The following is a 12,468-nucleotide window of genomic DNA, read 5'->3' on the forward strand; positions in this document are numbered from 1 at the left end:
ATTGTCTGTCTCTTGAATCAAAGAACTTTGTAGCAGCACAAGTTGGCTGTGGTAGTATGTTCACTCCCCAAGATAAGGGGATAAGATAAGGGGTGAGGCCTCACCCCAGCAGTGTCCTTCTAGTGGCTGCCTGCTGGTGTTCTTTTGCATCTTTTAGAATGTGAGCCCTTTTGGGACATGGAGCCATTAGGTATTTGATTTTTCTCTGTAAACCGCTTTGTGAGCTTTCTGTTGAAAAGTGGTATATGAATACTGTTAATAATAAGTAGAACCTCCAAAGTTGACTACCTCTCTATAATGACCGCCTCCTTAAGTTGACCTAATTTTCACAGTATGGACAGACACTGCATATACACTATGGGAGACCAACCTCTCTATATTGACCACCTCCGTAAGTTGTATCTAGACAACTTCGACGATTGCACAGAGTATTAATTTACCCTCCGTAAGTTGCCCACTGAACGCGATACTGCTTGTGCATAGTGAAGCCACTGTCCTTTCACTTTGGTTCCCATCACCAGTGTATTACTTTACACTTGTATTGAAACACAACTGCTATTTTGCTGCCTATTCTTCAGGTTTGGAGAGATCCTTCTGGAGCACTTCACAATCCCTTCTGGTCTTCATCACTCAGAAAAGTTTAGTGTCATCCACAAACTTGTCCACCTCCCTGCTTATCCCTGTTTCCAGGTCATTTATGAAGATGTTGAAAAGCACCAGTCCCAGAACAGATCCTTGAAGCACTCCACTTTCCACCTCTCTCCACTTTTTTTGTCAATTGTCCATTGACACCCACTCTCTGTTTCCTGGTCCTCAACCAGTTCCCAATCCATGAGAGGGACCTGTCTTCTTATTCCCTGACTGTGGAGTTTTCTCAACAGCCTTTAGTGAGGAAAACACCTTCTGGCATTTAGTGAATCTGAGGAGACCCAGTGGAGGCCAGGCAGCCTAAGTAAAAAAGTGTTTTGTGTTTCTTTTTAGCTGTTGGGGCTATGTAACATGCTACATGCTATGGGCTGGCAAGGGTTAGCATTGGTCTGCCTGTCTGCTATGAAACCAAGTATTTTTTTAACTTATAATTTTTTTTAAGCTTATGAATTTTCAGGGTTTTTTTTAAACACTGATTGTGGGCTGTTTATTCTCTGTCTCTTGATATAGATATACATGATATAAATAGTAAGCATCACAAGAGAATCAATTCTCATTCATAACTGCAGTAAAACTTTTAAAAAATCCAATCTAAATAGTAACTTGGCCTTGCATTTGTTGTCCTGGGAGCTAAACATGATAATATTTAAATGCCTTTTTTCCCCGTATGTTGACCACCTCCCTATGTTGACCAATTTCCTCCAGTCCCTTGGGTGGTCAACTTAAAGAGGTTCCACTGTATTTAATAAGTGCAAGTTCTGTTCTGGAGGTTTGTCTGGAAGTCGGAAATATGTATTTTGTATTTCTTGCTGTCTCAGTGCTATAATGCCATTACAAAAGCATCATAATGAATGAACTGTTACTAAGTGAAAGTGCTGATGCAGATGTTTGTGGTGTAAGGACCCAGTGTATTGTGTTGAGGCATGGTCTTCAAGCATCTTGCCCATATTCTGATAAAAAATATTTCAAGAGAGGTTTTTGTTTTTTACTAAAATGTTTGTTTTCTTTCTACAAGGAAGACATGCTTTTTCCTTCCCCAGGCCTTCCTATCTCAAACCCTAGAGTAAACACAACATCCCCTAAAACTCCAAATTGTATTGGTGGACAATCTTGTCTTTCAAGGAAGTCTAGCTGTTACTGATCTGACTTTGAGGAAGTCCAGAGTTCATCAGAGCAAAGTTGGGAAACAAATAATGTAACCTGGTATTGTCTGGTCTGGCAGGGGCTTTAAGGACTTGGTAGAAAGGGATATAGAACAATTTTGTTAGCCATGCTTATCTGTGGGATCTTTAATCAGATGGCAGAATTTGTCTGGGTCACTATACATGTCAGGCATTCTTTATTTTTGAGCCATGGCCCTTTATTTAACTGTGTGTGCACTTTTCTTACAACTCTGGTGTGGAATGAAATTACAAAGTACAGGTGCAGCCTATTTACCCACGGATTTTTTTATCAGCAGATTTGTCTCAACGCTAATGGGGTGGAGGACCTGAAAGTCACACGCACCGTTGCCTCCTTTGCCCTGCCCTTCTCTCTCTATTTCCAGGCAGCCCAAAACACTGCAAAAAGGCTCTGCCTCACCGAGGCAGGAATTAGCCCTGGAGCCCTGGAAGAGGTTCCCCTTGCAAAGGAACAGTAACACTCCTAGAGCCCCTGAGCTAGCAAAGAGACTGAAGAGGGGAAGGGGGCCCCAAAAATCTCTGTAGCCAGAACATGTGCAGCAAGGTGGAGTGCTCTCTCACTCACTCACACAGGGGCAGGTGTGGTAGCAACAGAGGGGATTGCTTTAAAAAACCCAGGGAGTGTTTGCCAAATTCCCCCCCCCCCATTGAGATGGTGCAGCAATCACCAACACAAGCAACCGGCCCCCATGGTGCAGGCTATCACTGACACAAGCAAGCCTTCCCACCAAGCAAAGCATGAGATTTAGCCCAAATCCTCTCCACACTTTCCTGGGAGTAAGCCCCATTGACTACAATGGGGCTTACTTTTGAGTAGAAACGCATAGGGCTGGACTCCTAAAAGATCAGCATCCCATGTGAAAGAAGCCAGGCAGCTGGCAACTAGGGAATTGATAACAGTTGCCTTAGTTTCCTCCTATCTGGAAGTGTCAGGCTGCAGTGTATTTGCGTAACTCTATGGAATTTAGCCCAACGCGTTTTTTGTTAATTGCGCCGAGTCACGTCACAGAACGGAACTAATGCAGATAAATAGGTTCCACCTGTAGTTGCAAAAGGAGGAGTGGAGTAGGCCTGGATAAGCTAGCTTCCTTACCAGCCATGCTGCTGAAACTGTGATCCTGGGTTGCAGTAGAAATGTTCTATTTCAGTACTGCAGTCTAGTGTAGATCACCTGAAATAGAAAAGTGTGGACTTAAATCTCTGTTCAGCAACAACAACAACAAGAAGGTATTTATATACCGCCTTTCTGGTCATCGGATTACTCCTCTGACTTTATTCAAGGCGGTTTACACAGGCAGGCATTTCTAAGGGGATTTTTACAGTCATAGAGGTTCTTTATTTCAAGAACCAACAACATTTCAGAATGGATCTTCCTGGTTTGGTCTCACTTCTGGCCTCCAGTTCTCCCACGCAGGCTGACAAGCGGCTCCATCTCTCACATGGAGGGCAGCCAAGATGCCTCTTGCTCACACCAAGAGCAGGTGGAATCACTCAGCTCGGCTTGTCAGATGTTTCAAGGTCTCGCCATTCAAAGTGCTGGTGGCCTCAAACTGGCGACCTTCGGATGTTATCTTTGGGCTAACGGAGGCTCTAGACCAGACCTCCTGCCCTGCTTTGTTTGCTGTTTGCTTGCATACTTGTTTCAAGCATTTTGAAAGCCCCAGAGTAACTGCTGATGGTGCTGAGAAAAGTTGTCAGTCTCTGGCAATAGGCAATACAAGGTGCTGAGTATGGGTGGAACAGACTATTGCACCTTATAATGACAATGACTCTGTATTAATAGCTGTGTTGAAAACACAGCTGGGTAGCTTGTTTTAATTAAACTGTGGCCAAATAAACAGCGTTGAAAACAAAGTAATTTGTTACTCCTGTTGGCACTCCTCATTTTCAGACACCCTCCGTCATGGAATAAAAGATGCACTCCTATGTGGTTCAGTTAGCTACTAAAATCAGTAAATGGGCACTGTTCAGTTGTGTATGTTGGACTTGATATTCCCAATAGTTTATTGTCTTAGAGTTTGTGTGTGTATAAAATCCAAAGCCTGTTGGTAAGAGCCCACAAAAGCAGATGCTGCAACAAATTTATAAGCCTTTATATACCGCAAGCCTCTTGGCTTATTAGAGTAATCTGATATGGCTACACTTGCAGAATGTCTGTGTGATGGTTATTGAGCAGAAAAAGTGCTGAAAACTATCACTTAGTTTCTTTTTTCAAAACATAGCCTTTTCTCTTACAGCAAAGCCTGTGATGCCGTCTATACCATTTGAGCTTGATGTGGGCTTCATGTTTGTGTTTCACAGAACTGAACTTGCACCCATATGCTTTGGTGGTCTGCCTTATAGTTCCCTGGTGATGTGTCTGTTTTCAAATTTATAATGGTGCAAGGGAGCTAAAATGGTATGCATAGTTGTGCAATCAAGTGGCTGAATTGGCTCATCTGATGCCTCTGGTGGTTGTAGAGCAATACTTCTGTATGCAGGATGAGTTCATGGCTTGGAATCTGGAAGTGACAGGTTCTAATGACCTTGGTGTCAGATTTATTGTCTTCTCAACTCCCTGATTCCCTAACTATATATGATTCTATTTTGCTACTGTCCACTCAGGATGGATAAAACACAGTATTTTTGGGGGGACATCCTATTTTAAACTGATCTTTAGAAAAAAAAGGCAAATTAAATGTCTCATTAAGATTTCATTTAAAATTTCAGTTTTAATGTAAGAGAAACAGTTAAGTACTACACTCTTGTCTTGGCTTGGCGCATGACCTTCTCTTGAGCAGAAGCTCTGCAAGCTTTCCAGTGGGGTAGAATGCTCCAAGGCAACGTCATGCATGTATTACTGTGGCAAATCATAAATGCTCAGCTCCAGCAAAACAGTGTAGCTTCTTTCTTTCTGGAGAAATGCTGTTTAGCCCACATAATCATGCTTGCTTTCATTATGCATGACTAGAAGCTTTTGGCACTTATTCCTAGGCTGCAAAACAAATAATGCCATCCTGTCTAGTTCTTCCGCTGTGGGGAGCTTCCTCCACTCATGGAAGGAGCTTCCACTCATGCAAACACTGCTTCCGAAAGCAGAACGCTCCTTTTGTTCACAGGAAACTTCTGTTTGTGGAGGGAGTTCCTGTTGGGATGCCACCCAATATACGTTAATTGTTGTAACCAGTTATGTGCACTCCTATAATGTATGTATTTCTTGTAAAGCACGGGAGGTTCGGCTGAAATCTATGTCCTGTTTTGACTATTGTTCCTGTCCCCTATTTTTGCCCTAGTGAAGGTAGCTGGATGGTCCTGGCAGTGGAGGAAGAAAGAAGTATAGTGTGCATTAAGGTAGTTTGCACACTTTACTGTGGTAGCAAATCTAATTTTGTACAAACTAGGATCAGGGTTTGAAAAATATTTTGGTTTCCTAGAGAGCAACACCTTTCTAGGTGCCCCAGGTTTGGTATCTAAGACACTGTTTTTGTTCCTGCTTAGTCCAGTTGAAGAATTCAGAGTTAAATGCAGAATTCAAGATTCTTTTTGTAAAAAATGCATTATGTGATGGAAGAGAATAGGTTTGTCATTGACTGGCATGCATCCTATGCTGTTCTTATAGGATTTTTGGAGTCTGCTAATCACTTGTGTAGAAAGTCATCCTTGCTTTTTTTGGTATGGAAGAAACAACATTACTTTCGGCAGCTGAGAAATACAGGGTCAGTAGGTGACATTCAAACTGTTCTCAGACGCCTGGTATCCCCCTAAAATAGCCATTTTCAACCACTGTGCTGTGGCACACTGGTGTGCCGCGAATGGTCTGCAGGTGTGCTGCGGGAATTTGAGGCAGGGTCAATTATTAGTAGGGATGTGAGCCCCCCACCAACAGCATGGTGTGCTTTGTCAATTATCAAAATACTGGTGGTGTGCCTTAACAATTTTAGTACCTTATCAGTGTGCCACAGGACAACAAAGGTTGAAAATCACTGCCCTAAAACTTTTTGGTGAGAAGTTCAGTGATGGTACCTGGTCCACAGCTACTGACCTTCTTCTACTGTGTACAGCACTATTTTGCCTGTGCAGGAGCACCCACAAAGGATGCACTGCACCTGCGTGAACAGGTATATGGTTAACAATAATCAGGAATTATTATTCTTGCATGCAACTGAACAGGCAGTGAAGTAAAGAGGGTCAAGTTGGTTTGTTGCAATTTTGAGAGTAAAGTAAGTTGATCTTATAGAAAGTTACAGTTGTTGAATTATAAAATGTGTAACTTTTCAAATAGAAAGAATTCTTCATACATTTCTAAGTCTCTTCGTTTTGTAGACTTGGGTATTTAACCTTGAAATCTAGCACTTCTCTTGATGACAGTAACCAGTGTCTTGCAATAGGTTTCCGGAGAACAGATGTTAGTTCCAGCAAAGTACCATTAACCTTCGTAGCCATAGACTGGCTCCTTGCTGCAGAAGGAGGAGTTGGAGTCCTTTAAAGTAGTACTATTGTCTTTACAATTTTTAAATAGCAGTGTCAAAGCCAGACAAAATGTAGATTGGTTTTCAGTCTCATTGCATGGGCAAAGGTCCAGGCTGCAGGGCTGATTCTAGTAGGATCCTTTCCAGACACCAGCATTTTCACACCATTTTCATCCTCTTTTGATGGAAGTAAAATAAATTGACGTACCCAAAATTTTACAGGTGTTTATTATTCAAGCATTTCATGATGGCAACATACTTTGGGGGTTGTCAGATGACTGTTTAAAAAAAAACAAAACCCAAACAAGATTATTATTATTATTATCAACATTATTAACAACAATAACAATAATAACAATAACAACTTTATTTTTACCCCACCTTCCTCCCCGAAGGGAACCAAGGCGGCTTACAACAAAGGTTAAAAACATAAATTAAAAACATAATTTAAAGAACAAGATAAAACATTACAAGCTGTGGTGGAGGTAGATAGAGAGGGACCCGGCTGTAGGATTGAGGCGGAAGAATTACTTGTAGCTGTGTTTGCTAATACCAGCTACAAAATATTTCTAATGTCCTGAAATATGGCATTGTGATTAGTTTACTGACCTACACTTAGATATACTTGTGGCTTGGGTGGGGGAAATGGAATTCCTGTCTTTTGTTGGAGCTCATTAGCTCAAAACTGCTTGTCCTGCTCTTTCTTTAGTGTGCCGCTGGCAGAAAGACCTAGTTTCTCTCTGAGGGGATCAGGTGGCTGGCTGAAATTCTGCCCTTCACTTTGAAGACAGAGGCTCACATGCTTAAGTATTGTACCATACAATTGTTTTCCAAGCTCTTGAAACATTTAATGCAAATGATCACTTCCTTGATTGCAAAACAGCTGTTTCTTGTAAGCCACAAGCCCAGTTGTCAGTGGTGAAGGTCATACTATTTCAAGATGCCTTAGTTCTTATTCATATTAGGTATAGCACTTCTGTCTATTGTAACCAGGTATGAGCAAGTGGTTAAAAGAAGTAAAATAGGTCTTAAAAATAAGTAAAAAATAGGTTTTTTACCTATACATTATGCTATCCTGGATGAGTCCAAAAGCATCTAAATACTGTACAGTGTGATCCTTGCTTGGCATGCATAACCTATGGGTATAAAATTAACAAGAAAAAGTTTAAATCTGGGCCCGTAAACTCAACATAAAATTTTACTCTCTAGACCAGGGGTGTCAAACATAAGGCCTGTGGTCCAATAAGGCGTGCAAAAGCTCTTTATATGGTCTACATGATAATTGGGCTCTCCCAGCACCACCATGAGCTGCAGCATGACACATTGGTGGAAGTGGTGCTGCTGAATGGATGGTGCTGTGAGAGCCCAATTATAATATGGTTCACCCTTTCAGCAGTGCCACTTCTGCTGAGATATCACTTTGCCTTCCCCACCTCATAACACCTCCCAGATATAATCAATCCGAAGCGCATCCGGGAGGCCCTCCAGCTGTGGGCTGGGCATCCATGGGTACTGAAATCCACAGATTCCAAGCCTATGGATAAGGAGGGCCCATTGTGGATGTTTGGAATTGTCATAAACAATGCAGGTAAGTGTAAAAGCTTTATTAAAGGTTTCACTTCCCTGATTTCTATTAATATTAAGAGGTGAAAAGTATATAACAATAAGAACTGTGTAGTTGGTATCTCTGTAACATGTGAATTTGGTAACTAAACTTTGTAAGCCACCTTAGACATTTGCTTTGGCAGTGGAAAGTTGGGGTACAATTTTTAAAAATATATAGCATCTTGCAAGATGAACCTGGCAGGTAGGGGGACAATAAATGTAAAAACTGGGGATGTAGATTTCATCTGGTGGAAGTTCTCTAAGATGCAGGCATATTGAACTAAAATTCTAAAGACAACTGCATCCTCTGCATTACCTCTTGAACATTCTCCTTTGTTGAATACAAATGTGCAAGAAGATCATTCTTTCATAGTTTCTGAATTGCTACCTGCTGCTAAAGTGGCAGAGTTTAAGAAGACTTAATAAAATTCGGCTTGAAGTCCAAATATTGATGTTCAGAATTTATGAAGCTTAGATGGAAAGCACAGGACAGTAAAATGTGGTGTCCATTAAGGTTTTTTTTCCCCTGAAGGGGAGCTTAAATATACAGGTTGAGACTAATTATTCACGTGGGTTCCGTTCCAAGCACTCATGTGGGTAAAAAATGCACTATAGCAGATCAATTTAAAAAACAGTTTCTTTGTTCCAGTGATTGAAAAACAGCCTTGCTGACCTTTTGCCTCTAAGATAAGAGTCTTTAAGAAGACAATCCATCAGCACTTCACTCAGCCCCTCCCTTCACCAATGCAAAATGATCACCTTTCATTCATGTGCTGGGGGAAGGAAGGGGTCTGCAGGAGAGAGAAGCATTGATGGATTGTTAGCCTGCTGCCCTCTCTCATTAGGGAGGCTGCTGTTAAAGGACTGTTCAGTTTTTAAAACTGATTTTAAAGGGATGCATTTTTCCCCTTCTCTAGGGATCAGCATATTCTTTCTCATTTGCAGGGGCCATTTGTGTTGAGTCAAATCAGTGTATAAAAAATCCGTGTGTAAATAGGCTGGACCTGTAATTCTAACAAATATTCGTAACTGTCTTCATAATATTAATTCACACATATGCTGACTTAAGTTTGTAACTATAATGAAAATGGTTTGTGACTGTTATAGAAAGCATACGTACTTTGTTTTAAACAAATGTAATAAAAAAGAACAAGCCAAAAAAGGAAAGAGACCTGACTTTTGTGGCACTCCTGCCTTGTGGAGTAGCTGCCTTGTAGCTATAGAAAACAGGAAGCTTGGTGAATCGATGGTTATAATGTGCTTGCATTTGAGACCTGGACCTAAATCCCTAGATGCTGTATGGATTTTGGAAGCCTGTGTTCTATTAAATTAGAGTCATGGCTCACTTCCAGACAGTTACTGTGTAGGAAGATGTAATACTTTCAAGTGCCCAAAGCATTCTGGATTATCAGTGTAATAGAAAGTATTTTTTAAGTGAATACTTGCTTTATAATTAGGTGTTACACTTTTGTACTGAGTGTCTGATTCTTGGGGGTCAGTAGGTTTTCCTCTGCCTGTCTCCGGTTGGGAGAAATTTAATTTTAAAGTTGAGGCATGTACAGCTTGCCACTATCATGAGTTACCTTTTATTTTTTGCAAGTTATCCACACGTGTGAAATCGCAGTGCAGAGAGTCATGATCTGTTATGATTGCTCTTTTGCACTGTGATTTTAATTGGCGCATATGGTTACTGGTGTGTACTTACAGCTCCTAAGTGGGAGGGGGAAAAAATAGTTGAAGACGGCTGCAAACTTGAACATGCACAGGGAATTGGAAAATCCATGACTTTCCGGAAGACAAGCTGGAAACGGAAGTCAGACTACAGTTAGTAGCATACTGGTATTGCTCTGGAAAGTGAAATTAGATCACATCATTAGAATTCCCAGACGGGGCAGAATTGTGTAAGCCTACCTATTCTTCATTTAGTGACGAAACCCTATATATACATAATTTGAGTTTAATAGGACTTATTCTATTGGGGTTCACTTCTGAGTTGCCTTTCCTAGAATTGCATAGTCAGCTTCTTAAAATTATCCTTGTTTCTTTAAGCAGCAATCCTTATCTTTGCCTTCAGTATGGAATAAACCTAACTGAATGTCTTCAAAAAAATTTTCCGCAGAGGACCTGCTCTGCCACAATGGTCTTCTATAATTTGGCTAGCATGTATATAAGAATCTATAACAAATAAGCAGTGAAGAGTGACTCCCTCTTCACAGGGCATATAACCAACTGACTGGTGTTTTCCATTTAATGGTTTGTAGTTTTTTTGGGTGGGGGGTGGGAGTTGTCCAGTATGGTTTTAGTATTGTTTGACTTGTCATGTTTAATTTGCATCACCAGTTCTCCTTGGCTATCCTTGCCTTCTGACATGCATGAATAAAAAACAGTTTATGGATTCTTCTAGAAATTTTGTTAAGCAATTTCTTAGAGCAAGTTTTACTTCCTTTATGTTCTTTAAATTAGATAATATTTTTCCTCTTCTCCCTCCACCCCCATTCAATGATTTCCCATTGATTCTTTGTGAAGGTGTTGCTGACTTGCTCTGAAGGATTGACTTGTTCAGACAAATAAGGTGATTAATCTTCTGATAATCTGGATCGAGACACAACTGCTTTGCATACAGATAACCGTGAACTGGTTAACTCTAAATCAGGTGTGTCAACTCGTTTCATACCGAGGGCTGAATGGCATTCATGATGCCAGCTGAGGGCCGGAAGTGATGTCGTTAGGCAGGAAGTGATGTCATTAAACAGGCCATAACCAAAAATTAGTACTCTTTCCTCACTTAGGAATTCATTAACTTCAAATGACAGAAGAGAAAACACGAAAATCTTTATCACATTTCAAGATATGGGACAGCCCATATTTTGTGGGGGCTGCCCTTTTAGCAGTAACACCTCGGCACTGCTCAGCAGCTGAGAGCCTGAGCGCCAGATAAAAAGCTTCCTGGGCCTTATGTTTGACACCCCTGCTTTAAAACTTCTGTAAAAAGGAATTTTTTTAAAAACAGTAGTCTTGATTCTTCCTAATTTTTGTGTTTCATTTTAATGCAAAATTTGGTTCACTTGGCAGATCTTGCCAGAAATATGGTTGTGATAAAAGTAGAAATTGAGAAATGAACAGGCATTTGTATTCTGAGTGGTTAGGATGTAGTACGCCTTTGATTTTAGTTTATTACAATTTACATCCTGATTTTCTTTCATGATGGAAACGAGGGCAGATTATCTCTCCTCCAAGCACAAACCAGACCTCCTTGGTTTTGAGATGGTTGCTGCATCGTGTGCTTTTAGACTATGCTCTGGGGCTCTGTCAGTAATCGTCATTGACAAACTGACGGGACTGTGTGATCCCTTTCAGAAAGTGTTGGAACATGGCTTCTGAAATCCTAGGCAAAGAATTGTATTGGCAACCTTCAGTCTCGAAAGACTATGGTATCGCGCTCTGAAAGGTGGTTCTGGCACAGCGTCTAGTGTGGCTGAAAAGGCCAATCCGGGAGTGACAATCCCTTCCACACCGGGAGCAAGTGCAGTCTGTCCCTGGTCTGTCTCCCTGGCTATGGGCCTTCCTTCTTTGCCTCTTAGCCTCAGACTGTTGGCAAAGTGTCTCTTCAAACTGGGAAAGGCCATGCTGCACAGCCTGCCTCCAAGCGGGCCGCTCAGAGGCCAGGGTTTCCCACTTGTTGAGGTCCATCCCTAAGGCCTTCAGATCCCTCTTGCAGATGTCCTTGTATCGCAGCTGTGGTCTACCTGTAGGGCGCTTTCCTTGCACGAGTTCTCCATAGAGGAGATCCTTTGGGATCCGGCCATCATCCATTCTCACGACATGACCAAGCCAACGCAGGCGTCTCTGTTTCAGCAGTGCATACATGCTAGGGATTCCAGCATGTTCCAGGACTGTGTTGTTTGGAACTTTGTCCTGCCAGGTGATGCTGAGGATGCGTCGGAGGCAGCGCATGTGGAAAGCGCTCAGTTTCCTCTCCTGTTGTGAGCGAAGAGTCCATGACTCGCTGCAGTACAGAAGTGTACTCAGGACGCAAGCTCTGTAGACCTGGATCTTGGTATGTTCCGTCAGCTTCTTGTTGGACCAGACTCTCTTTGTGAGTCTGGAAAACGTGGTAGCTGTTTTACCGATGCGCTTGTTTAGCTCGGTATCGAGAGAATGTGTGTCGGAGATCGTTGAGCCAAGGTACACAAAGTCATGGACAACCTCCAGTTCATGCTCAGAGATTGTAATGCAGGGAGGTGAGTCCACATCCTGAACCATGACCTGTGTTTTCTTCAGGCTGATTGTGAATGACCAATTTAAATGAAAACATTTGTACATGCAAGTGATTTGACCTTTCATCCAAAATTAACACAGGTTATGAAGGTTTGGGTGCTGTTCCAGCATTGCTGGAGTAGTGTGGTGGAGTTGCCATTTCTCAAGGCTCCATCCACATTATTCTATTAACATAGGCGCAAGAAAGTGAGTGGAATGGGTCAATGTTGTGGTAACTCTACAAGTAATTGTTGCTGTTTTGATAACATAAAAACAGGCCCTTGGTGGTTACTGAAAAGGCATGAGAGGTAGAACATTTGAAAGGGCCT

General features: G+C 41.7%; 1 protein-coding gene across 2 annotated transcripts in view; it reads left to right on the forward strand.

Annotated features, from left to right (window-relative positions):
* IGF2R (insulin like growth factor 2 receptor) overlaps positions 1–12,468 on the forward strand; it is an 85,014-nt gene that overhangs the window by 7,089 nt on the left and 65,457 nt on the right. The gene's annotated exons all lie outside the window — the stretch shown is intronic.

This window comes from Tiliqua scincoides, chromosome 1, assembly GCF_035046505.1.
Source record: "Tiliqua scincoides isolate rTilSci1 chromosome 1, rTilSci1.hap2, whole genome shotgun sequence".
NCBI classification, from domain to species: domain Eukaryota; kingdom Metazoa; phylum Chordata; class Lepidosauria; order Squamata; family Scincidae; genus Tiliqua; species Tiliqua scincoides.